This window comes from Octopus bimaculoides, chromosome 14 (genome assembly GCF_046866305.1).
Source record: "Octopus bimaculoides isolate indiv1 chromosome 14, ASM4686630v1, whole genome shotgun sequence".
In the NCBI taxonomy this organism is placed as follows: domain Eukaryota; kingdom Metazoa; phylum Mollusca; class Cephalopoda; order Octopoda; family Octopodidae; genus Octopus; species Octopus bimaculoides.
The window spans coordinates 22413135-22435035 of NC_142941.1; the positions used below are offsets into that span (position 1 = coordinate 22413135).

Here is a 21901-nt window from a genome sequence, read left to right on the forward strand (position 1 = left end):
AATTTCAGCCAATCAGAACTTTTTGCTCACTAGAACCTTCTATCAACTGAGCCTTTAAATACAGCGGCTTTTAGCGCGAAAAAGCAGAGGGAATTGAGACATCATTGGTTACAGTCATGGGTAAATTCCCTCTCGTTAATAGCTGTTTTTACAGCTATTAACGGGAGAGAATTTTACTTCATACTCAACCCAGCGTGATTCTCCTTTTAGCTTTTTTTTACAACTCTATACTCAACTAGGAGATGGATGAAGAATCAATACGGCCGTGAATATGCTTCGATGTGCAAAATTAGCTTAATTATCAAATTTCTGTTGAAAATCCAGCACCTGTAAAACACGACGTTCATATAAGATTGATTCTACCTGTATACATGAAGCTTTGTAACAACGTAGCAATAAATGATGTATATAAACTGACAACAAGTCTTTTGTAATAACCTCACAACATAATTATATAAGTGCGTAGATCTGTACAATTTGGTACATTTTACCCAAATGAATGTTGCATGCTTATATGTGGGTGCTGAAGTTATCTATGCATATGCTGCTGTGTGTCGGTGTATACAGATTTGATGAGTAAGTTTATGTACCGGTGTCGGTGTGGTTGATTATGAGGTGATGATTCTGGTTGCTGGCGTGCAAGCTAACGCATCAAGTTACAGATCAATCCATCTTCAATTTCTTTTAATTTGATTTCACAGAATATATAGTTTGAACATTTTACATTCAAAGTGGATCGATTTATAAATTTTCGAATATTTACTTCGGATAATATTATGATGTAGTTTGTTTAACACTAAAGTATTATGTTTACATTATTTCTAATTTTAGGTACAAGGCCAACGATCATGGGAGCAAGGGAAGGGAGTTAGTTAATTACATTGAACCTGGTATTGGCTGACACATTATTTTATCGATATCGGAAGTTGAAAGGCAAAGTTGATCTCCGCAGAATTTGAACTGAGTGTTAAGAGTCGGAAGAAATATCGCAAGATACTTTGTCCAACGCTCTAACGATTCTGAAAGTTCGCTAATGATCGATATATTTTAATAAAAGTTTGTTTTAGCGGAGAACAACAGGATAACAGTCAGTCAAAGCAACGACATTTTCTCTCAACATTATGCCTAATTCACATCGCCATCCACAGTTTGACTTTGTACCACTTTATTACCCCGTACCTCATCATCAGAAGATATATAGACATTTTTTATGTATGTATATATACATATTTATGATGTGTGTGTATACACACACACACATGCGCGCACGCACGCACGCACGCACGCACACGCGCACACACACACACATATTTAGAACGTTGTTTGTTATGGCCGGTCAGAGAATGACCATTGGTTTCGACCTATAAGCGTTTAGCTGCATAGGCGACTCGTCAGACTATTTGAGTCTGACGAGTCGCCTTTATATATATATATGTATATATATATATCTGCCTTATCTTCGAAACGCCTGGTTTTAGAATAGAGGCAGCTGATGAAGGAATAATTCCAAGTGGCTTGTTTGTTTTCCTGTGTTCGTTCTGTTGTCTGTAAACAAAGTCCATTTTGTTTTTATGCTCCCGTTCATTCGTCTAACGTTCTGTACCCGAATATGCATCTATATATACATGTAGATGTAGGTATACATGCATATGCTTATATATCATTTGTTTATATATATATATATATATATATATATATATACACACACACACAAACACATATATATATACATATATAGGAGGTGAATATGAGCTCTAAGGATCGACTATACTGTTGTTGTTTTGTCCAAGGTCAACCCTGATCAACCAAGCCTGTGATCAAAGTTACTGCGGCCGTGACCATCCCTCTGTACAGGAAATCCGTGATCATATTATCCAACATTGGCTGGTTCCTATTTTAAGGAGGTCGATTGATCACGTAGAAGCAACTTCGTTAACTCTGTCTGGTTTATCACAATATATTGCCTGACCAAGGCAGCGAGCTGGCAGAGTCGTTAGCACGCCGTGTAAAATGCTTGGCAGCATTTCGTCCATCATTACCTTCTGTGTTCAAATTGTGCCGAGGTCGACTTTGCCTTTCATCTTTCGGGGTCGATAAAATAAGTACCAGTTGGCTTACCCACTCCTCAAAACTTGCTGGCCTTGAGGCGAAATTTGAAACCACTATATTGTCTGACCATCATAAATATAGTTCACAAGTATGAAAATCCGAGTAACCAGGACTGAGTTACCAACTGTTTCACTGTAGATAACTTCATGTATTGAAAGTTCTGTTATCTTCTATCCATGTATGTATGTATGTTATCAATCAGTTTCATTTCTGTATTTCTTGTCCATAGAGAAAGAGCCGGACTCTAACATAGATTCAAGGCTCCTTCATTGGAACTTTTATCAACATCATCTAGGTATTTGTGCATATGTGTGTGTGTGTGCAGTATTTGGTGTTAGTGTATGCGCAGATTTGTATGTTTGTTTTATGGATGCGTTTTTATGTCTAGATGCATGCATATGTATTTATGTGCTAAATTTTTGGAAAGTTTTACATATCTTTACAGTTCCATTGATGGCTTGAATCTGTAGTCTTCTAATCAGCCTTTTTCTTTCAGGTTTTGAGAACCCTAATTTTTCGTATGTATGTATGTATGTATGTATGTATGTATGTATGTATGTATGTATGTATGGCTTTTCTTTGAGTTTTTTAATGTTCTTCTAGAGAGATTTCAAGCCGGTCGCTAACAAAGCGACAAGACATGTATGTATGTATGTATGTATGTATGTATGTATGTATGTATGTATGTATGTATGCATGCATGTATGTATATATGCATGCATGTATGTATGTATGTATGTATGTATGTATGTATTTGCGTAAGCGTGTGTGAGTCTATGTTCGTGCGGGCCTACTAAGCATGTCCTCTGAGCGTCCGTTACAAGTATTCTTAGTATCAACGTCTCCACCACTATCGGCATTACACACAGAACATCGATACATTTACGTCATGAAATCTACGATCATGATCATGAAACTAGAATAGACATTACGTACGGGAAACTCAAAATAGTCGGCGATACTATATGGTGAGATGTCCTCCTGAAAACTAGTTTAATGTTGAAGGTAGTAGTTAGTAATATTTAGAACTTAAATGAACCGCTTTCCAAATATGCCAAAGATACAGACATGAAAAACTGACGTTGGTTCATTCTCTGACATTACTATCACTTTCAGTTTTCTCATTTCTCAACCAGCCTCACTCTCGATTCACTTTCATTACGAAAACATTTAAGAAAGATACACAATACCATACACACAATTCCAACGTCCTATTTATGTGATTATCTATCTATCTATCTATCTATCTATCTATCTGTTTATCTATCTATCTATCTATCTATCTATCTATCAGTCAGTCAGTCAGTCTGTCTGTCTGTCTTTCTGTCTGTCTGTCTGTCTGTCTGTCTGTCTGTCTGTCTATAAGTGTTTGTGTGCGTATGTGTGAGTATGTGTACATGCGTGTGTGTGCACCCACACATTCACACAGATATTTATATATGAATTTGAGGAAAGAAATTGGCTAGGGAATCAAAATGACGAGCAGTATATACTGTATAACTACAAAAGTGAGCTAAGGGAAATAACTCAAATTGGCCAATGATATTAATTTAGTTAAAATAGATAGGTGGTAATGTACTGTATGACGTATGCAAAATTTTCCCCATTTATTGAAATTTGTCTCGTAGTTAGAGAAAGGCAAAACTTCATTCAGGACATCACCGCCTACCTCACCTGTACCGTAATAAATATATTTGTTACGATGTAGGTGTGTGTGTGTGTGTGTGTGTGTGATATCTTTATGCGTGATGACGCTGGTCCCTGGGCAAACCTATATAATACAGTACTGTATAATACATAATAAAATATGGTAAATTTTCAGATTAACGCCTGCACGATTTTCACTAGGGTGTTAAGGTTAGGGTTTTAGGGTTAGGGTTTTAGGGTTAGGGTTTTAGGGTTGCGGGTGTTAATCTGAAAATTTACCTAAAATATTATGCAAAAGGTATAATATATTCCTTGTATGATATATTGTTTAATATTCGAGGGGTGCTGAAAAGTTCCTGGCTTTAAAGGTGTCGCAAAATGCCTGGTTGGAGACCCGACCTTCCGAGTTCTTTCTTTAACAAGGCTTAGAAAAACTGAAGAATTGCTGCAATAAGTGTGTGAATCTGAGAAGGGAATATGTTGAATAAAATCATAATTAACTGATCCTCCTGTATTTTCTTTTACCCAAAGCCAGGAGCTTTTCAGCAGCCCCTTCGTAATAGATTGTTTTTGTTTTAAATCCTTTGAACACATCGTAACAAAGAAATAAAGCTTCATCAACAACAGTAAACAGTAAATGTCTGTCACGTTTTGATGAGAATGTTCCACCAATATCCCTTGTATTCTATGCATGTACTCAATAATAGGAGTATTATCCATATCTATTCTTGGGCAGTCTCTCCCATAGATGACAATGTAGATAGTTTTAGAAACCGCGTCATCCCCATTGAAAAGTAATACTTTAACATTTTGGGGTACCTTCTGAATACGTGTAATATTTTCTATACAAATATAATACTCGATATCTTCGATCGCATCTTGGGAATGTAAGGGTTCCACTGTCTCCTTTTAAACATTAAGTATTTCTTGTTATCTTGGATTGTAAAAGCATAACCTTCAAAACGCTATCTCGTATTTCGTCACGAATCCAAGCTCATGTTAGTTTCATCCTCAAGTTCACGGAAAACATAATCATTCATAACCTTTGTTTTGGTGTTGGTGGTGGTGGTCGGGTATGCAGATTGTGTCTCTTACTGGTCCTTGTCGAGGTAAACCAGTTCAGCAATTCTGAACGCATATGGAAGGCCATCGAGTTGAGAGAACTTGTTGAGTGATTCATTTGCGAACACTTGCTTGAAGTATTGTTTTTGTGTTGGTTGCTTAGTCTTAATGATACAGAGTATTCAAGGGTTGTCGATTGATTATAACTCTTCCCATCTATTTTCTTTTGTCAAACATCATTGTTTCTGTGGAAGACCCCAGTTGATATTAGGATCTTTGCAGGTTTTAATATCTATAGAATAGATTCCTCTATCGACCAGTCAAATATCCCAAATGTCAGCATTATGAGATGAAAGCTCCGACCGACTTTGTAGCTATCTTTATATGAAACAGATTGATGTAAAGGTTTGGGAAATGGATTTCATCAAAAATGAAAATTTCTTTTAGTTAAATTTCATCTCTATATGAGTTGACAATGCTAGCAAATCCAGCATTTATCAGCATGGTAAATATTTCAAGTAGAGCTCCCTAGATTGTCTTCAAAGAGATTATAGGTTTCATTAGTATCTCTTGTATACCCTAATATACATCCATCGAGTCAAAGAAATGGTAGTGGATTTAATGCCAAAAACGAAGCCGCGTTGATCATGCGATTATGCAACGTCATTAAAAAATGTATAAAGATGTACATAAGAGTAGGTTCTGTAACAGTTGTTGAAAGATGAAGCTATCTTTAAGGTGAAAACAGGATGTGTAAATTAAAAGAAATGTCCGATTATTTAGACAGGCAATAAAAATAAATCATTTTGTTTGGTGGGAGGGAAGAACTGGCAGGAGACAAGCGATAATGGATTTTTTTCTGGGTTTTTTTTCCGGGGCTGCAAGAAAACTATGGTTTGTGATATGTGTGTGAGAAGGTTTGCCTGTTGTTGCCAGGAACTGTTATAGGACTGTTAATTGAGTGTGGATCTTGGCAACAGAAGAAGATTAAGTGGTTAAATGTTTTCTTTCTTTCGGCTATTACACAACAGTTTGGGATGTCTTCACAATAACAATTGCCATCTGTGCCAGCTATTTTTCGGGCAAAGAAAGATGCCTGTGGTCGAAGCTGATTAGTGGTTTAAGTCTGGAGGAGTTCCCAGTAAATCTTTTAACTACTTCATATAGCAAGATTTCCAAGGTTCGTTATAGTACAGATATAGATCTTGATTTAAATGCAAAGATTAAATGTAAAAAAACACTTATGTTGTTTTCAATAACTCACTTTTGTTTTTGTTTTTTTTGCTGTTTGGTTGTATCGGAGTTGATTCTATTGTTAATGTCAGCCATGACGTAAAAGCGGAAACCCACGCAGTGATAAGTATTTTTGTAATCCAGTTTAAATAACGCTAAGCTGGTGATTAAACGGCGTTTCTCTTATTTAAAGCAGAAAATAAAATAAAAAACAAAAACAGTTACTGATCTGAGCAGGGTTAGGTTTACATAAATGCAGAGGAAGATGTTAAAAACTTATTTTAGTACGTATTCTACACTCGCATACCTGTTGTTAACATACATACAAACATGTACATATGTATGTATTAACATGTATGTATGTATGTATGTGTGTATGTATGTCATTGTTCAGTTTATTTCAAAATTTCTTGCCAATGAAGAAAGAAGCGGTTTCTAACCTAGATCCAAGGCTTCTTCATTGGAATTTCAATAGCAACAACAGGGTATTTTTGTTTGCATGCATGCATGTATGTATGTATTTATGTATGTATGTATGTATGTATGTATGTATGTATGTATGTATGTATGTATGTATGTATGAGCAGATTTTTATGTTTTGTTTTATGTATGTATTCTCATGCATATAATTGCATATCTAGATATACTCGTTTATATTTAAATGATAAACTTCTGGAAAGTTTTACAGATTTTTACAGTTCCAGTGATGGACTGGATCTGTAGTCTTCGAATTAGCTTTCTCCTGTCTGGTTTTGAGAAGCCTAATTAATCAAGATTGGTAATGTATATATGTATGTATGCGCGCGTGTGTGTGTATGCGCGTGTGTGTGTGTATGCGTGCATACATTTACGTACGTTATGTATGTATGTATGTATGTATGTATGTATGTATGTATGCATACATGCATGTATGTATGAAGTAAAACTGACCTGTAACACTTAACAGGTGATGGCAATGATGGGTTTTTTTAACCCCCGACGTTAACTCTGGTAGAGTAGGCCTATTTATTAAACACGCTCCTGCCATGATCATCTCTTCTTTTATTCATATATAAGGTTGTCTATGACTAAATATACAAAGAATTTCCTATTTGTAAGACATTATGGAATGTGATTTCAAGAAAACTTATTTTTTTCTTTTTGAGAATAAAATAAGGAGTGATTTTCGCATGTCAAGTGACTACGTAAATACACTTATATTGGAACCTCTTTTTCGACAAGTCGTTGGGTCACCGAACAGTTTGTCTTCATGTCAATATTTGATTATATATTAAGACGGCTAGCTGGCACAATCCTTAACACGCCAAGCAAAATGCTTAGCGACATTTCGTCCGTCATTACGTTCTAAGTTCAAATTCCGCCGACGTCCACTTTATCTTTCATCCTTTCGGGGTCGGTAACATACTTATGTTATCGATCCCAAAAAGATGAAAGGTAAAGTGGACCTCAATTACATCGACCCCCACCTGGGTTGATGTAATCAACTTACGCTCTCTTTCGAATTTGCTGGCCTTGTACCAAAATTTGAAACCGATATTTGATTATATAATATCTACTCAAGCATGATATGTATCACACAATGAATTCCCATTATTTTACTCTCTTCTATTTGATTTTAAGAAACCAGTTGCCAGCAACTTATAGGAAATACCAAAGTTTTCACACTATTTTTTTTTATAAAGTTGTGTATTTGAAACTTCTAAGATCGTATTTCTTTGAAGATTATCTCTAATTGAAATGTGCGCTCAGATATAATCATCTGAATATTTTTATCATGGTGTTTCATAGCTGTAGTGTGGTATATCATATTGTTTTGTAGTACTATAGAATTGTAAGGTATATACTTAAAGTACTGTATCTATAAAGAAATCCTTATAATTTAATATAGCTACTGTATTTTGTCAAGTAGTGATAATCACTAAGAGGTAATATGCTAGTGAACCCCTCAATATATGTCAGTTTTCCATTCTGGTACATTGTATTCTGTGCGGCTTCATGATGAGGATTCAATTAGTTGTCCATTTTATTCTCAATGTTAGCAGTGATGTTGGTACAGACCTGCCCGTCGTTAAGGGGGTGCACTAGACGGCACTTCCTCCTCACTATTCAATGGTATACCCTCAGATTTAGAAAATACCGTTTACAAAAATTAGTGCCCATCCAGAATATTCTGAAGCATTCACAGGCACCAAAGTCTAGCGACGGACCTGGGTGTAGGTCTAGCTGAGTGGTTTACAAGTTCGCGTTACATTCATGATATTCTGGGTTCGATCCCACTATATGTCATGTTAGGCAAGTATCATCATAATCTCCAGACGATCAAAGCCCTGTCTCTAAAAGTGAGTAGACGAACGTGTAATTCACTGGGTCAGCTTTAGCGCACAATGCGTGTGTCACGTTGATTTTGCCTGAAAATTATGGTAAAGGTACGCGGGTCTGTGGAATACTCGATACGATAATACAATGAATCAATAGAACAATTCATCAAACGTCTGCAATTCTCATTGCTGAATCAGACAGCAGATCTACTATTTTACATCATTAACAGCAACAGTTGGTGATAATATGACGCGCGCGCGCGCGAATGTGTTTGTGGTATGTGCGTGTGAATATGTATACGTGAGTCTAAGCCCCGTCCAATCGAACAAAATGGTGTTCTTAGTCCACTAAGTTCTTTCCAAATCATTGTAACCTTCTTGAAACCCAAGATTTCACGGTCCAAGAAGAAATATTTATGCTTTATCAACAGTTTATGTGTCTATGCTTTTACACGTATTTCTAACGTTTATTTGCGAATGCATCAGATCACTCTCCAGAGTAAGCCAAAAGTCACGCACCAAAACATTTAACATTTTATTTTTATAATGTTATTATTAATTATTCAGTTTGCTGATCATGTACAAGTACGTGCGTGACTTTTGGCTCACCCTGGATACGACGATCTTTCGTTTTGAGAACAGCTTACATCATTTCTTAAAGCACGTGGGTTTGTTTACGTTTCTGAACAAGATCGTCGCTTTCTGTAAAAATATTTTATTTTTTACTTATGTGGGTGAACAAGGGACTTATCTTTTGAAGTCGGCGTCAAGGAAAGAGAGAGAGAGAGAGAGAGAGAGAGAGAGAGAGAGAGAGAGAGGAATTGATGCGTGTGTGTTGATGGGATGTGCGAGACAGAAAGTGTGGTATGTATGTGAAGTTGTTTTGTTAATGTGTGTGGAGAGACAGAGAGAGCAATGGTGCTGGTGTGTGTGTGTGTGTGTGTGTGTGTGTGTGTGTGTGTGTGATTGAAAGAGAGAGAGATAAGTGAATTTTTTTATTTACTTTTTGTTGTCAGTGAATGTCCGATTGATTGACAGAGAAAAAGAGAGAGGTTGTTATGTATGTATGTATGTATGTATGTATGTATGTACGTGTGAATGGCTTCTGTGACACACACACACACACACACAAATACATACACATACGTACGTACGTATGTGTTTTTGTGTGTGTGTATGTGTGTGTGTGTACGTACGTGTGTTTGTGTGTGTACGTACGTGTGTTTGTGTTTGTGTGTGTGTGTGTGTGTGTGTGTGTGTGTGACCGAAGCCACTCATACATACATACATATCAACCTCTCTCCCTCTCTTTTTCTCTGTCAATCACTCACACATTCACTCATTACAAAAAGTAAATAAAAAAATTCAGTTATCTCTCTCTCTCTCTCTTTCTCAATCACACACACACACACACACACACACACACACACACACACACACACACCAGCACCATTGCTCTCTCTGTCTCTTTTGCTTTACGCCGACTTCAAAAGATAAGTCCCCTGCTCCCCCACATAAGTAAAAAAAAAGAAAAAAACATTTTTACGGAAAGCGACGATCTTGTTCAGAAACATAAACAAACCCACTTACTTTAAGAAGTGACAGTTACGATACTCAAAACGAAATACTATATTTCAAGAATCTTGTACAGGCCACTATTGACTATAATTCCTCTATTACAAATGGCAATGTATAAAACTATGTTTCTGAAATAATGCAAATTATATTAAATTGTATTCTTTACTCCAGCCGAACACTTTAATGCAAAAAGAGGTGAATGGAAATTTCATGTATTCCTGGTGGATGATACGCTCTCGCAACCAAAGTCTGTACATCTTTGTGAAATAAGATTTTCTATATAAAATGACATTAGACATTATATGAACGAATTTGAAACAGAACAACAACCCCCTAATCACCCACCAAACTGCAGGTTCACTGAGAGAACTAAGACCACGTTTCTCTCGCATTAGGGGCTACCAGTCACTGATTACACTTATCTCTTTTCAATTAAAGTTACTTAAATAACTTCTTTTGTTTTTTTAAATATCCCAAAGCATACACATAAAGCTATAAATAACAGCAAATAAATATTGGGATGAAAAACACTTTTGGATAGCCTCCGAGTTTCTCTATCCAAAAGGGGTTTTCAACCCATTATTTACATGCTATTATTTTTAACGTTATAAGGTAGCGAGCTGGCAGAGTCGTTAGCACGCCGAGAAAAATACTTAGTGGCATTTCGTCTGTTTATACGTTCTGGGTTCAAATTCCGCCGAGGTCGACTTTGCCTTTCATCCTTTCGGATGTTGCCAGTCGAAAACTGGGATCGATGTAATCGACTTAACTCCATCCTCCAAAATTGATGGCCTTGTGCCAAAATTTGAAACCATTGTTTTTAGCTTTATGCGTGTGCTTCGAGATACTCCAAAAAAGGTAAAAAAAAAATTATTTCACGCTCTCTTGAAAGTTTATAAAATTATTATGACGTCAATAAATTATCTAAATTTATTTTTCCAGATATTTTTAACATTGCTATTTTTATCCCAACAAATTACTTAGCATTAGCAGGATATACGTATTTTTATCTTCGTTATATTTACTTTGTAAATTCTCCATAAAACTTGTTTATGATATTCAATGCGGAAATCGAGGAGAATTGATTGGGATCCTTTTTTTAGATAATTTTCTTGTCTTTCCAGTTTGCTTTCTCAAAAAGGCTCTGTTGCTTTTGTCTTTGTTTTAAATACAAACATTCCGCCTTTCTATGATAAATGAAGCTAACAATAACCCCAGTCATATTTTCAAGAACGGTATTCCGTCAATCTTTTTCTTCTTGCCAAGAATATCTGCCCCTTGTAATACTCTTCAGAGACGGTAAGTTCGTTTAGAAGTAACACTTCAAATTCGCTCATAACCTTGTCATCATTTCAAACTCTACTACTACTACTACTACTACTACTACTACTACTACTACTACTACTACTACTGCTGCTACTGCTGCTACTGTTTATCTAAGAGAAAAGGCTTCCGACTTGAGTCGACACAGCTTGGTACTTATGTCGTTGTAGGCATTGCTATCAGACTGCAAAGAGCCGTAACAGTTATTCAAAATGCATCTTGCCAATTCACAACTCTGAACGAATACTTTTAGTCTACTCAGAAAGAATAAAAGACAAAGTTGACTTTGGTGAGTTTGAACTCAGAGTGCAGACAGTCGGAACAACTATCCAACTCGAACGAACCTGTCGATTTCTCGCAAAAGCCAAGAAAAAAAAATGATATTAACAAACAGACGTAACTGTAAACTCAAACTTAGAAAATGACGCTTCAGAAAATGCACGAACGAATACATTTAAAATGTAAACAACAGACGCTAGTGATAGCCAAAAATATTTCATAATCAGACAATAACAAGAACAAGTTTACCAAAGACAAGAGCCAAAAAAAAAAAAAAAAATTTGAACATGGGACAGTTCTGTGCCAAACAAAGTATTGAAGAGCTATGTCATCAAAAATCCTCTCTCCTTTGACGATATATATATATATATATATGTGTGTGTGTGTGTGTGTGTGTGTGTGTGTGTGTGTGTGTGTGTGTGTGTATATAATGGAGAAATTATACAAAATGTATAAATAGATGATGAGTATGTGTCGTACCCAATTAAATCTTTTCTCCTTCCATCTATTTCATTAATACTGTTACTAATATATATATATATATATATATATATATATATATATATATATATATATATATATATATTATACACACACGTGTGTGTGTGTATGTATGTGTGTACAGAGGTATGTACGGAATCAATAAAATCGACTAAGATCCTTCCTGTGTTAGGAATTATTATAAAAGACGGTGATCTTGCGGAATCATTAAAGCGTCTAAAAAAAAAAACGAAAACAAAAAACAATAATTTGTGGATTCAGATTACGCCAAAGTCAACTTTGTCTTTCATCTCTGAGGGTCTAAAAATAAATTACCAGTCAAGTATTGGATTCAATGACGTCGACTAACCTCACTCTCAAAATGGTTGGCCTTGTCTCGAAATTATTATTAAACAGCAGTGGATTAATAGAATTGTTAAACATAAAATTCCTTCTGATATTTATTCCCGCTCTTTACGTTCTGAGTTCAATTTTCACTTTTCTAAACGAAGCCGCCATACTTCGTAGCAAGTTTACTAGGAAACATTTTCTGCGTTGTGCTGAACGTAGATAGGCGCCTTTTAAAGTTAATGGTTATAAGGTCACCGTATTAGCGTGTTTTGAAAGATGTAGTGCACTAGTTACCGGTGCATTATCACTATTCCAAGGAAATGTCTCTCAGCATCTTTATCTTTTACTTGTTTCAATCATTAAACTGCGGTCATACTGGGGCACCACCTTGAAGAATGAATTGACCCCAGTACTTATACTAACGTTTTCTTTTGCCAAACCACTAACGTCATGGAGACGAAAACACACTGGCACCAGTTGTCAAGTCGTGGTGGGGGACAAACACAAAGACATACACGCATGCATACATATATATATATATATATATACAATGGGCTTCTTTGAGTTTTCGTCTACTAAATCCGCTCACAAAGCTTTGGTCGAACTGAGGCTATAGTAGAAGACACTTGTCTAAGATACCATGTAGTGGGACTGAGCACGGAAGCTTCTTACCACACAGCCACGCCTGCGCCTTGAAAAATAAGGAATGCTTCACAAATTTGCGTGCCATCCTTGCGCAGAGACCATGCTAATCTCTGTATCGTTCCAATTTTTGTGTATGTACTGCCGAAGGAAGTACTGAAATGGTATTGATGATCCGGTAACAATTGATTTAGTCCCACCTCAGTCGAATGGATTGACGATAGTACTTAGTTTTTTAAAAGCCTGGTACTTGTTCAGTTGCCTCAAACTTTTGCGAGCAAGAACCAGGTGTCATAGATCTACTGACTCATAATCACAAATTATCGCCACGACCTCTAACCTCACTTCCACTACACGCAACTCATCTCTCATCTACCACTATTCAGTGAAATTAACAATTTAGGGCAATCTTAAATCTTTTATCCTTTACTTGTTTGAGTCATTGAACTGTGGACATACTGGGGTATCATCTCGAAGGGTTTTAGTCGAACAAATCGACCTCAGTAATTATTTTAAAGCCTGGTACTTATTTATTGGTCTCTGTGATCGAATCTCTAAGGTGTGGGGGATAAACATAGACATAAAGGCACGTACACACATACACACTGCGGTCATACCGTGAAGGTTTTTAGTCGAAACCTTGATGGGTTTTAGTCGAACAAATCGTATTCAGTACTTATTTTAAAGTCTGGTACTTATTCTATCGGTCTCTCTTGTCGAACCTCTAAGTTGTGGAGTACACACATAGACACAAAGGCTCTTGCGCGCATGCACATGCGCACGCACACATACACACACACAGCATTCTCATTCTCAAGAAAGCATTGGTCGGCCGTGGGTTATCGTAAAACATTTGCTCATGGTACCGTACTGCAGTATTGAGCCCGAAACCTCGTGGTTGCAAAGGAAGCTTCTTAACTACGCAGCCATGCCTGCGCCTATATATGTTTCTCTTTTTTTGTCTTATATCCTATAATGTTAAATGATTTGTATAAACTATATATTATTTGTCGTATATAGTTATATAATATTTACAGCATTTTCTGCATATTTAGTTATTACTGATTTCTACAAGGCAGAAGTCACTCATAAAACCTAATAGCAATGATCGCATGTTCTAGTAGGAACAGTGCAGGGCCACGAAGGTCTTGGCGGCTAGCGGGAAAAATGAACAAATTACCTTCTTTACTTTGCAGTAGAAATATTCAGCAGTCAAATCACTACACCCGATGTCGCGATTCGCTAGAATGTCACCCACGTGATAAAATGTAACCAATCACGACTTCGCGTGAATTGAGATCCATCCCAACATATCAGATACAACACATGACTGTTGCAAAATCAATGTTCCTCTTTGTGATTAATGCAATTATTAAATAGAAATCAATGTTGTACATTATAAATCTAGCTATTTTAGAGAGATAGCTACACGAAGAATAGGGAGGAAAGGGTAACCGGGTGAAAAAGATTGCTAACAGAAGGTGAGTGACCGGAATGACAAAACACGTGGAAAAGTTAGTAACGAATAAAACAGACGAAAAAACAATCGCAGTCAGAGAAGCGCTAAACGGTGTAGAGATCGTAGAAGTGTTGTAACAATCTAAACATAAATGTCCAAATAGCACACAATTAGCTATTTCAAAAAATTTCAGAAAAATCATTTGGTTAGAAAATAATGAAGGTCATATCTCAGTAACTCCGCCGCGGTCGATTTTGCCTTTCGTCCTTTCGGGGTCGATAAAATAAGTACCAGTTAAGCATTGCGGTTGGTGTAATCGACTTACCCGCTTCCCCTAAATTGCTGGCCCTGTGCCAAAAATTTGAAATCAGTAATTATATTTGTATCGGTCGGGAGGTGGGTCGTGTGAACCTTTTTCTCACATCTAGCTGCGGGAATGCAGCATAAGTAAACAAAGTAGTAAAGTTAACTCTGAATAGAACAAATATCAAACTTTAGTAAATTCAGGTCTCTAAAAGCTACTGTAAGCTCTCCAGTTCTCCATAATATGCATACAGACACATATCTAGACCCATACCACTTTGCTGACAACAGCATTCCTTAGTGAAAGTAACGTTTAAACAATTTTTGAAAACTTTTTGATTATAAATAACAAAAACTAAAATAAAAAGTGATTATACATCATCTGATGGAGTACAAATGCATAAGAATAAGTGGACACAGAGTCGTTAATCAATTTAAAAAGCCCCCAAACCATGACATAAACAGAAGCAAAGCATTCCTACCTGTCAACGAACCGATATCCTAGTATTTTTACTTCGTGAAGTCATGTTTACATTTTGGTAGTTTAGTTTAGGAAAATGCAAGCAAGTTTGTACTACAACTACACGGGAAAATTCCACAGAATGACATATCTACAAAAGATTTTAAAAAATTGAAGGATTAGTGCAAAAATCAGTATTCTAATTGTAAGGGGTTCATTTCATGAGCATGATTCCCTATATATATATGTCATTATATGTAATAAATTGTCAAAAGCTTGTGGAATAATGTTTGTCGAAGCCGGTAAACATTTTAACAGAATCATCCACTACACACACACACACACACACACACACACACACACACACGCACACGCACACAACTGCTTCGAAACCTCCAGCTTTTATACCCATTTATACCAATATACCAATGATAATTAGTGCACTTGGTTTTGTGAGTAAATGTCAGTGATAATTGGGATAAGCTAGGGCTTTCAGTAAAAGAAATCAACCAGCTAACTCGCATATTACGAATACAATCAGTAAATGGAACAGGAAAAATATGCAAAACTTTTCTCAGGTTTAAAATGCGATAGTGTTTTCATTGTCTAGATTTCAACGATGAAACAGTCTTTGTTAGAAACCAGTTCCTTTCTCAGAGGAAGAATTTAAATAAATAAAAAACAAAAGAAAATATGTATCGATATAAATACACACGCACACACGAGAGGATGCTGAAAAGTCCCTGGCTTTAAGAGTATCGCGAAAGACCTGGCTGGAGGCCCAATCTTCCAGGTTCTTTTACAGGGCTTAGAAAAGCTGAAGGACCGCTATAATAAGTGTTTGAAATTGCTCACCTTTTCACCCCATTAACTTTAAAAGGTGCAAACCATCTACCATCTACCACCTACAATCCTCAACACAATGCCGAGAAACTTTTTTTTATCTATGAGCATGCATGGAATTTCCATTCTTAAAACCACGCGTATTCCAGAACAGTGACCGTCAAAACAATTTCCTTGTGTGCGCGCGCGCGTGAGTACGTGTGTATGTGTATTGCTAACTTCATCATTGGTAATCTTATTTCTCAAACAATTGTGATATCTATATGGTCATAATCATTGATCACTAGCTTCAAAATTTTTAACGTCTATAGGCGAGGCTGTGTAGTAAGAAGTTCCGAGTTTAGTCCCCCTGCGTGACACGTTAGGCAACGGTCTTCTGCTATAGCCACGGGTCGACGGAAACTGAAAGAAGTATGTGTGTGCGTATGCGCGCGTTTGTGTCTGTTTGTCCCCACCACCACTGCCACCACCGCTTGACAACTGGTGTTGGTGCGTTTATGTTCTCGATACTTAGTGGTTCGGCTAAAGAGCACGACAGAATAAGTACTAGGCTAAAAAAAATCAATAAAACTAGAGTCGATTCGTTCGACTAAAATTCTTAAAGGCGGCGCCCAAGCATGCGCGCAGTCTAATGGTGAAAGCAAGTAGGTCGAAAAGATATCTAGCTAGCTTGGTAGGAGTACTCTGTTACCAGAGGATTATTAATGGATACACCCCTTCATCATTGCCTTCGTCATATTTCAAAGAAAATGCATAGCGTAAGTCTGAAACTGTTTAACATCATACGAGAGTTTGTAAACACTCGCGTCACCGAAGCACAAGCTTCTGCCTTAGATTGTTACTTTTACTTGAAATTATAGTGAAAAGTTTACACCATAGTTTACAGTTTACACCATAATTTACACTGTAAACCATAAGGTTGCTTAAGCCTTGGAATAACGAAAACTGGAGATTGGGATTAATTGCACGTGATGGTTATTTTCACACTGTAGCTGCACTATCGTGTCAAACTTAGTCCACTCTAAATTAAGTATTAGACAAAAATAAATGTGCAAACTATAGGCTACCTCGACCTGATTTGATATATGTATTTTGAGGCAGATATTATCCGATCTAAAAGGAATTACCGTCAGATGATATTTTGGTATACAAAAGAAAATCAGTTTCAGATAATGAACGAATTTATAGGTACAACTGTACACCACGGAATCTTTGTGCTTATTAGAAGTGTGAACACAAAGAAGAGTAAATTTCATGAAACAAGTTAAATATAGATAGAAAAAAAATTAAGGCGGAAAGAGGGTGAATGAATTCGAATAATAGACGGATTAAAAGGTTACTTAAGATGAGTGTAGTGTGCTAGAGAGAATGTAATATCCGCTTAATACATATCTTGATTCGACAAGCTCTGGGCCGCACAGTGCTTTCTCAGAAAAATGCTACAATATTTTTCAATATAGTACAGTAAAAATCTGTTTCCATAGAATATAAAAGCTTTCTGTGGAAGACTGATGGGAATATTATCTGCATGAACTTCAAGGGCTAGGTTGCTATTTAGTTAGATAATTTAGGAGTTAGTTATAGGTTTACTATTGAACTTAATTACCGACACTGTTTTTGTACATAGGGTAAATGTGTTTCTTTGTTGTAGCTTAATTGATAATGTTAGTGCTTAATCTTCCCTAGAATTAAGATGGAATGAATGTAGTGATATATATGGGATGTTTGTTCCCAAACAACACTTATTTTAGTGGTATTGATATCGCCGATTGAATGGTACTGCCCAGGTGTCGAAACCATAGTGATATCCGTGGGGCAGCTGATGATGGAGGTATGTTGGATTGTTGGTATGCCCATTATTGTATGTGCGGAATAGTTTTATAAGACATCTAGTTGATATATATATATATTCTGCACATACAATAACGGCCATACTAACAAACCAACATACTTCCATCATCAGCTGCCTCACGGATATCACTATGGTTTCGACACCTGGGCAGTACCATTCAATCCGATATATATATATATATATATATATATATATACACATATATGTTTTTGTATTTGTATGTATGCATGCATATATGTTTGTATGTGTACAATCGAGTATGTCGTATCACCATGCACAATGCTCTCACACACAACTGAGTGTATCTGCATTCTACTCTCACTCCAACATCTCACCCAGGATGTAACTGCTGGAGTAAAGGTTGCAAAAGCACTTTAATACTTAGTTACCGATACTGAAAGTAATAAAGCAGAAGTGGACTCGGCGGGATTTGAACTAGAACGCATGCGTGCGTGCATTAGTCGTTATAAAATTAATAATGGGTGAGAGGAATAAGACATCGTTCACTGTTGAAACATCTAACTCTTCTGATAGTATATTCTTCCAATATTGTAGAATGTCATCAAAATTGTTTCTGCTCTTGTACTTAGATAATTTGTAGAATTGTTAATATTTTTCAGTAATAGGTTCTTCATAGCATTATTTTGTTCCCTTTATATATGGTGTCAAAATCAGTGTTATATTTTTTCAAGCTACTTATGTAATTGAATAATGGTGTTATATTCTCTTTTCTATACATCAGGAGAAAGAAGCACGGTCACTTACATTTAATTTTCACCATATCTGTATAGTTTTTTACGCGCTATATTAAACTCTGTTTAATTGGAAGTAACTTTTGCTTCATACATAATCACTTCAGTATTGTATATCCGATTAAGGAGGGTTAAGTTTAATTTTCTGTATGTGCAGTTAACCACAATTAATTTTGTGGGTTTATGTGTTTTTCACATTGAGTGATACTGCTGTGACATAGTTGTAAACTTTTTATATTAAATATTTTATTATATCGGTGTTGGGAAAAGGTTATCTTATAGGGCAAGGAAGTTTTTACATTTAACGCTCAAAAACGGAGTTATAAACTAGATATTTCGCATCCCTTCTTAATATTAGATGACGGAGCAATCCAGTGGCTAATGAATTATTTTATATTATAAATAGTTACTTTATTTAAGATTAATATGTTTGATGACAGTTTGGAAACCCTTCTAAGAATATTATTAATCGGGTTTTTGAAATTATGGTTAGATAGCAGCAGTCTCTGCAAACTTATATTTTTCACTCAGTTTACCACAAGGCTGGAGTTTGTCTCTGATTAACTGAAAGGTAACTGAAAGTTAGTAATACTAAGGTTAGTAGTGATAGTTACTTTTAGGCCGAGATTTTTGAAAATATTAACGAAGTTTTTTCAAAAGGTATTTAATATATCTATTTACACATTGAGATATTAAATATATGGATTTGAATACTGAGATACTGTCAATCTGACATTTATTGTGGTAAATTTCTTGCTGAGTACCCCTCGGATATGAAAGTGAACAAGATATGATGTGTCAAACTACATCATATTAACGTTGAAGGAACATGTGGGGTTTGATTTTTTTAACCCAAGCAGAATCTACATCGAAGTGAAAAGTCTAGCGTGCATAATGATATCTATGCTATTATTATCTATAATGTTATAAACTCTAGTGAAATCTCGGACATTAGTGAGTGCAAGTTGAGATAAACAGATAAAATTTGACATTATCGTATTGTGTAAACTTGGAGTCGTATTTATTATATATATTTAATAAGCTAATTACTCAACTGTTTTTTCCCATTGCTGATGGCTTGTCGGCTTTCTGTTATTACTGTGAACTTTGCTTAAAGCTTTCTTGCTAATTATTTTGATCACTGTTTTTGTGGAATTAATTCATCTACTTTTGTGATTGGAAACAAAATTCTCCTGTGTGGCCATAAAGTGATATAGATTTCGCATTTAGCAACGCATTCTAATATATCTTCTAATTAAACTCTGTGTGTGTATGTGTGTATGAGAGAGAGAAAGAGTGGGGGGGGGGGTTCAACAAGCTAAAGGTGCTCCAATCAAAGCGAATTTTATAAATTTGATTCTACTTTTAACGTTGAGTCTCACCATTAGTAAATACAATATTGTTAGTCTTAAGATTACTTTAAAACGATAATCTCAAATATTTATATGCATAAGTGGAGTGAGGTGTCTCTGCATGTGCATATATATATATATATATATATATATATATATATATATATATATATATGTATATATATATATATATATATACAAGTGAGTGAATAAACGAAAGAAGGGCACTCAACAATTTTATTGGGAGTTACATATATAGCTCAAAACAGTTTGATTCAAATTCAAAATGGCTGACGACTAGCATCACGCTTGGAACTCAAGAGTACCAACGAATTTTAATCAAACTGTTTTGATCCATATATATATATATATATATATATATATATATATATATATATATATATATACACACATATATATGATTTAACAAAAACACAGCAAACGGAAAATCTAGCAAAAACATAACAAATGGAAAATTCGCAGCTAATTCCACATCAGTCAACGTCCAGAAGATCCTTACAATTTCGCACCGTTTATCGTTGATATTTTTCACTCTTTGGTAGCACCAGTGACAAAATCTACTGGGGACAGCTAACGAACATACAGGACTATGACGAAAACCAACACGACGAAATAAAATAATTATGATAGTTATACATATACAAAAAAACTTTTTAAAAATGTTGTGTGGCTACCAGACAAAATGTCCTGTAGGACAAGAAACGGAAAGATAGAAAGTCAGAGCGAAGAAAGAAGTAAACAAACCGTGTAGGAAAGGGGCGAAAAAGCACAAAGAAGCGCGACTGACCTGGTCAACAGCAAAGCCAAAAAGTGGATGAGAGAGGTTTAGGTGGTCACGAGTCACGTGGTAGCGGGAGGAAAAAGAAAGAGTCGTGAAGGACAGAGAGACAGAAGCAACAGAGGAAAGAATAGAGGGCGGGGAAGAGAGAGAGAGAAAGGGAGAGAGGAGATAAAAGAGAGGCAAGGAAAGAGAGAGAAAGAGAGAGGGGAGAGAGAGGAGGTAAAAGAGAGGCAAGGAAAGAGAAAGAGAAAGAGAAAGAGAAATTGTAATGATCTTTTAGATGTTGACTGATGGGGAATTAGCTACGAATTTTCTATTATATTTTTGTTAAATTTTCCGTTATGCATGTAAAATCTTTGAAACGCACACACACCCACACACACAAGCATGCGCGCACAAACACACACGCACAAACACACACACATACACAAAGCAACACAAATGGGGTTGAGGTACCCTACAGCTGTTTCATAGTGTTCTTTTTTAATTATGAACAGATCAATTACATCATGTAAAAAACCGTTTTCTTCAGGAGAATTAAAATTAAAATAAAAAATTTGACATATAGGATTTTCACATAAAAAAGATAGAATGTATTTAGCATGTATTTTGACTCTTAAAGTACATACTAAATACAATCTATGCTTTTTGAAGTCCACATCATATTCGAGGCACCCAACTTCGCGAGTCCACTGCGTCTTATAGCTGAAATCTATCTATCTATCTATCTATCTGTCTGTCAGACTGACAGACAGACTGACAGACAGCTAGCTAGCTAGCTAGATAGATAGATATTGGCTCACTTTCGAGTTTCACTACATTTTGCATTCCATTCTTCCTTTCTTTCGTTTTAATATATAGTGCCTTCTCGTCATAAGTCCCCACGATGACGAAGGTGTACACCATTAGGAAAGTATTGAAAGCGCAATTCTCCACTTCCCAGTCTTCGCCGAAAGTAAGATGGAAGCGCAGCCGTCCAGGTAACAAGAGAAATTGTATGTGCGCTTACGAATGCGTAAACTCTTGTAACACATGTAATACAGCGAGTCGGAGACC

The 21901-nt window shown here is 36.0% G+C and overlaps 1 protein-coding gene, 1 long non-coding RNA gene and 1 other non-coding gene across 5 annotated transcripts in view; 1 reads left to right on the plus strand and 2 right to left on the minus strand.

The window, feature by feature from the left end:
• LOC106876578 (uncharacterized) overlaps positions 1-21901 on the minus strand; it is an 89898-nt gene that overhangs the window by 51375 nt on the left and 16622 nt on the right. The window contains exon 2 of one of the 3 annotated variants that reach the window (XM_052972751.2): positions 15267-15395. The exons of the other annotated variants lie outside the window; for them this stretch is intronic. The gene's annotated coding sequence lies outside the window, so the exon portion shown is untranslated. The remainder of the gene's footprint in view (positions 1-15266; positions 15396-21901) is intronic. 3 annotated transcript variants of the gene reach the window in all.
• On the plus strand, positions 6247-10880 carry LOC149132641 (uncharacterized). Its single transcript, XR_016244237.1, has 2 exons — positions 6247-6335; positions 10119-10880. It is a non-coding gene; the product is annotated as an uncharacterized LOC149132641 (long non-coding RNA).
• Positions 13076-13179, minus strand: LOC128249456 (U6 spliceosomal RNA). Its single transcript, XR_008265576.1, has one exon. It is a non-coding gene; the product is annotated as a U6 spliceosomal RNA (small nuclear RNA).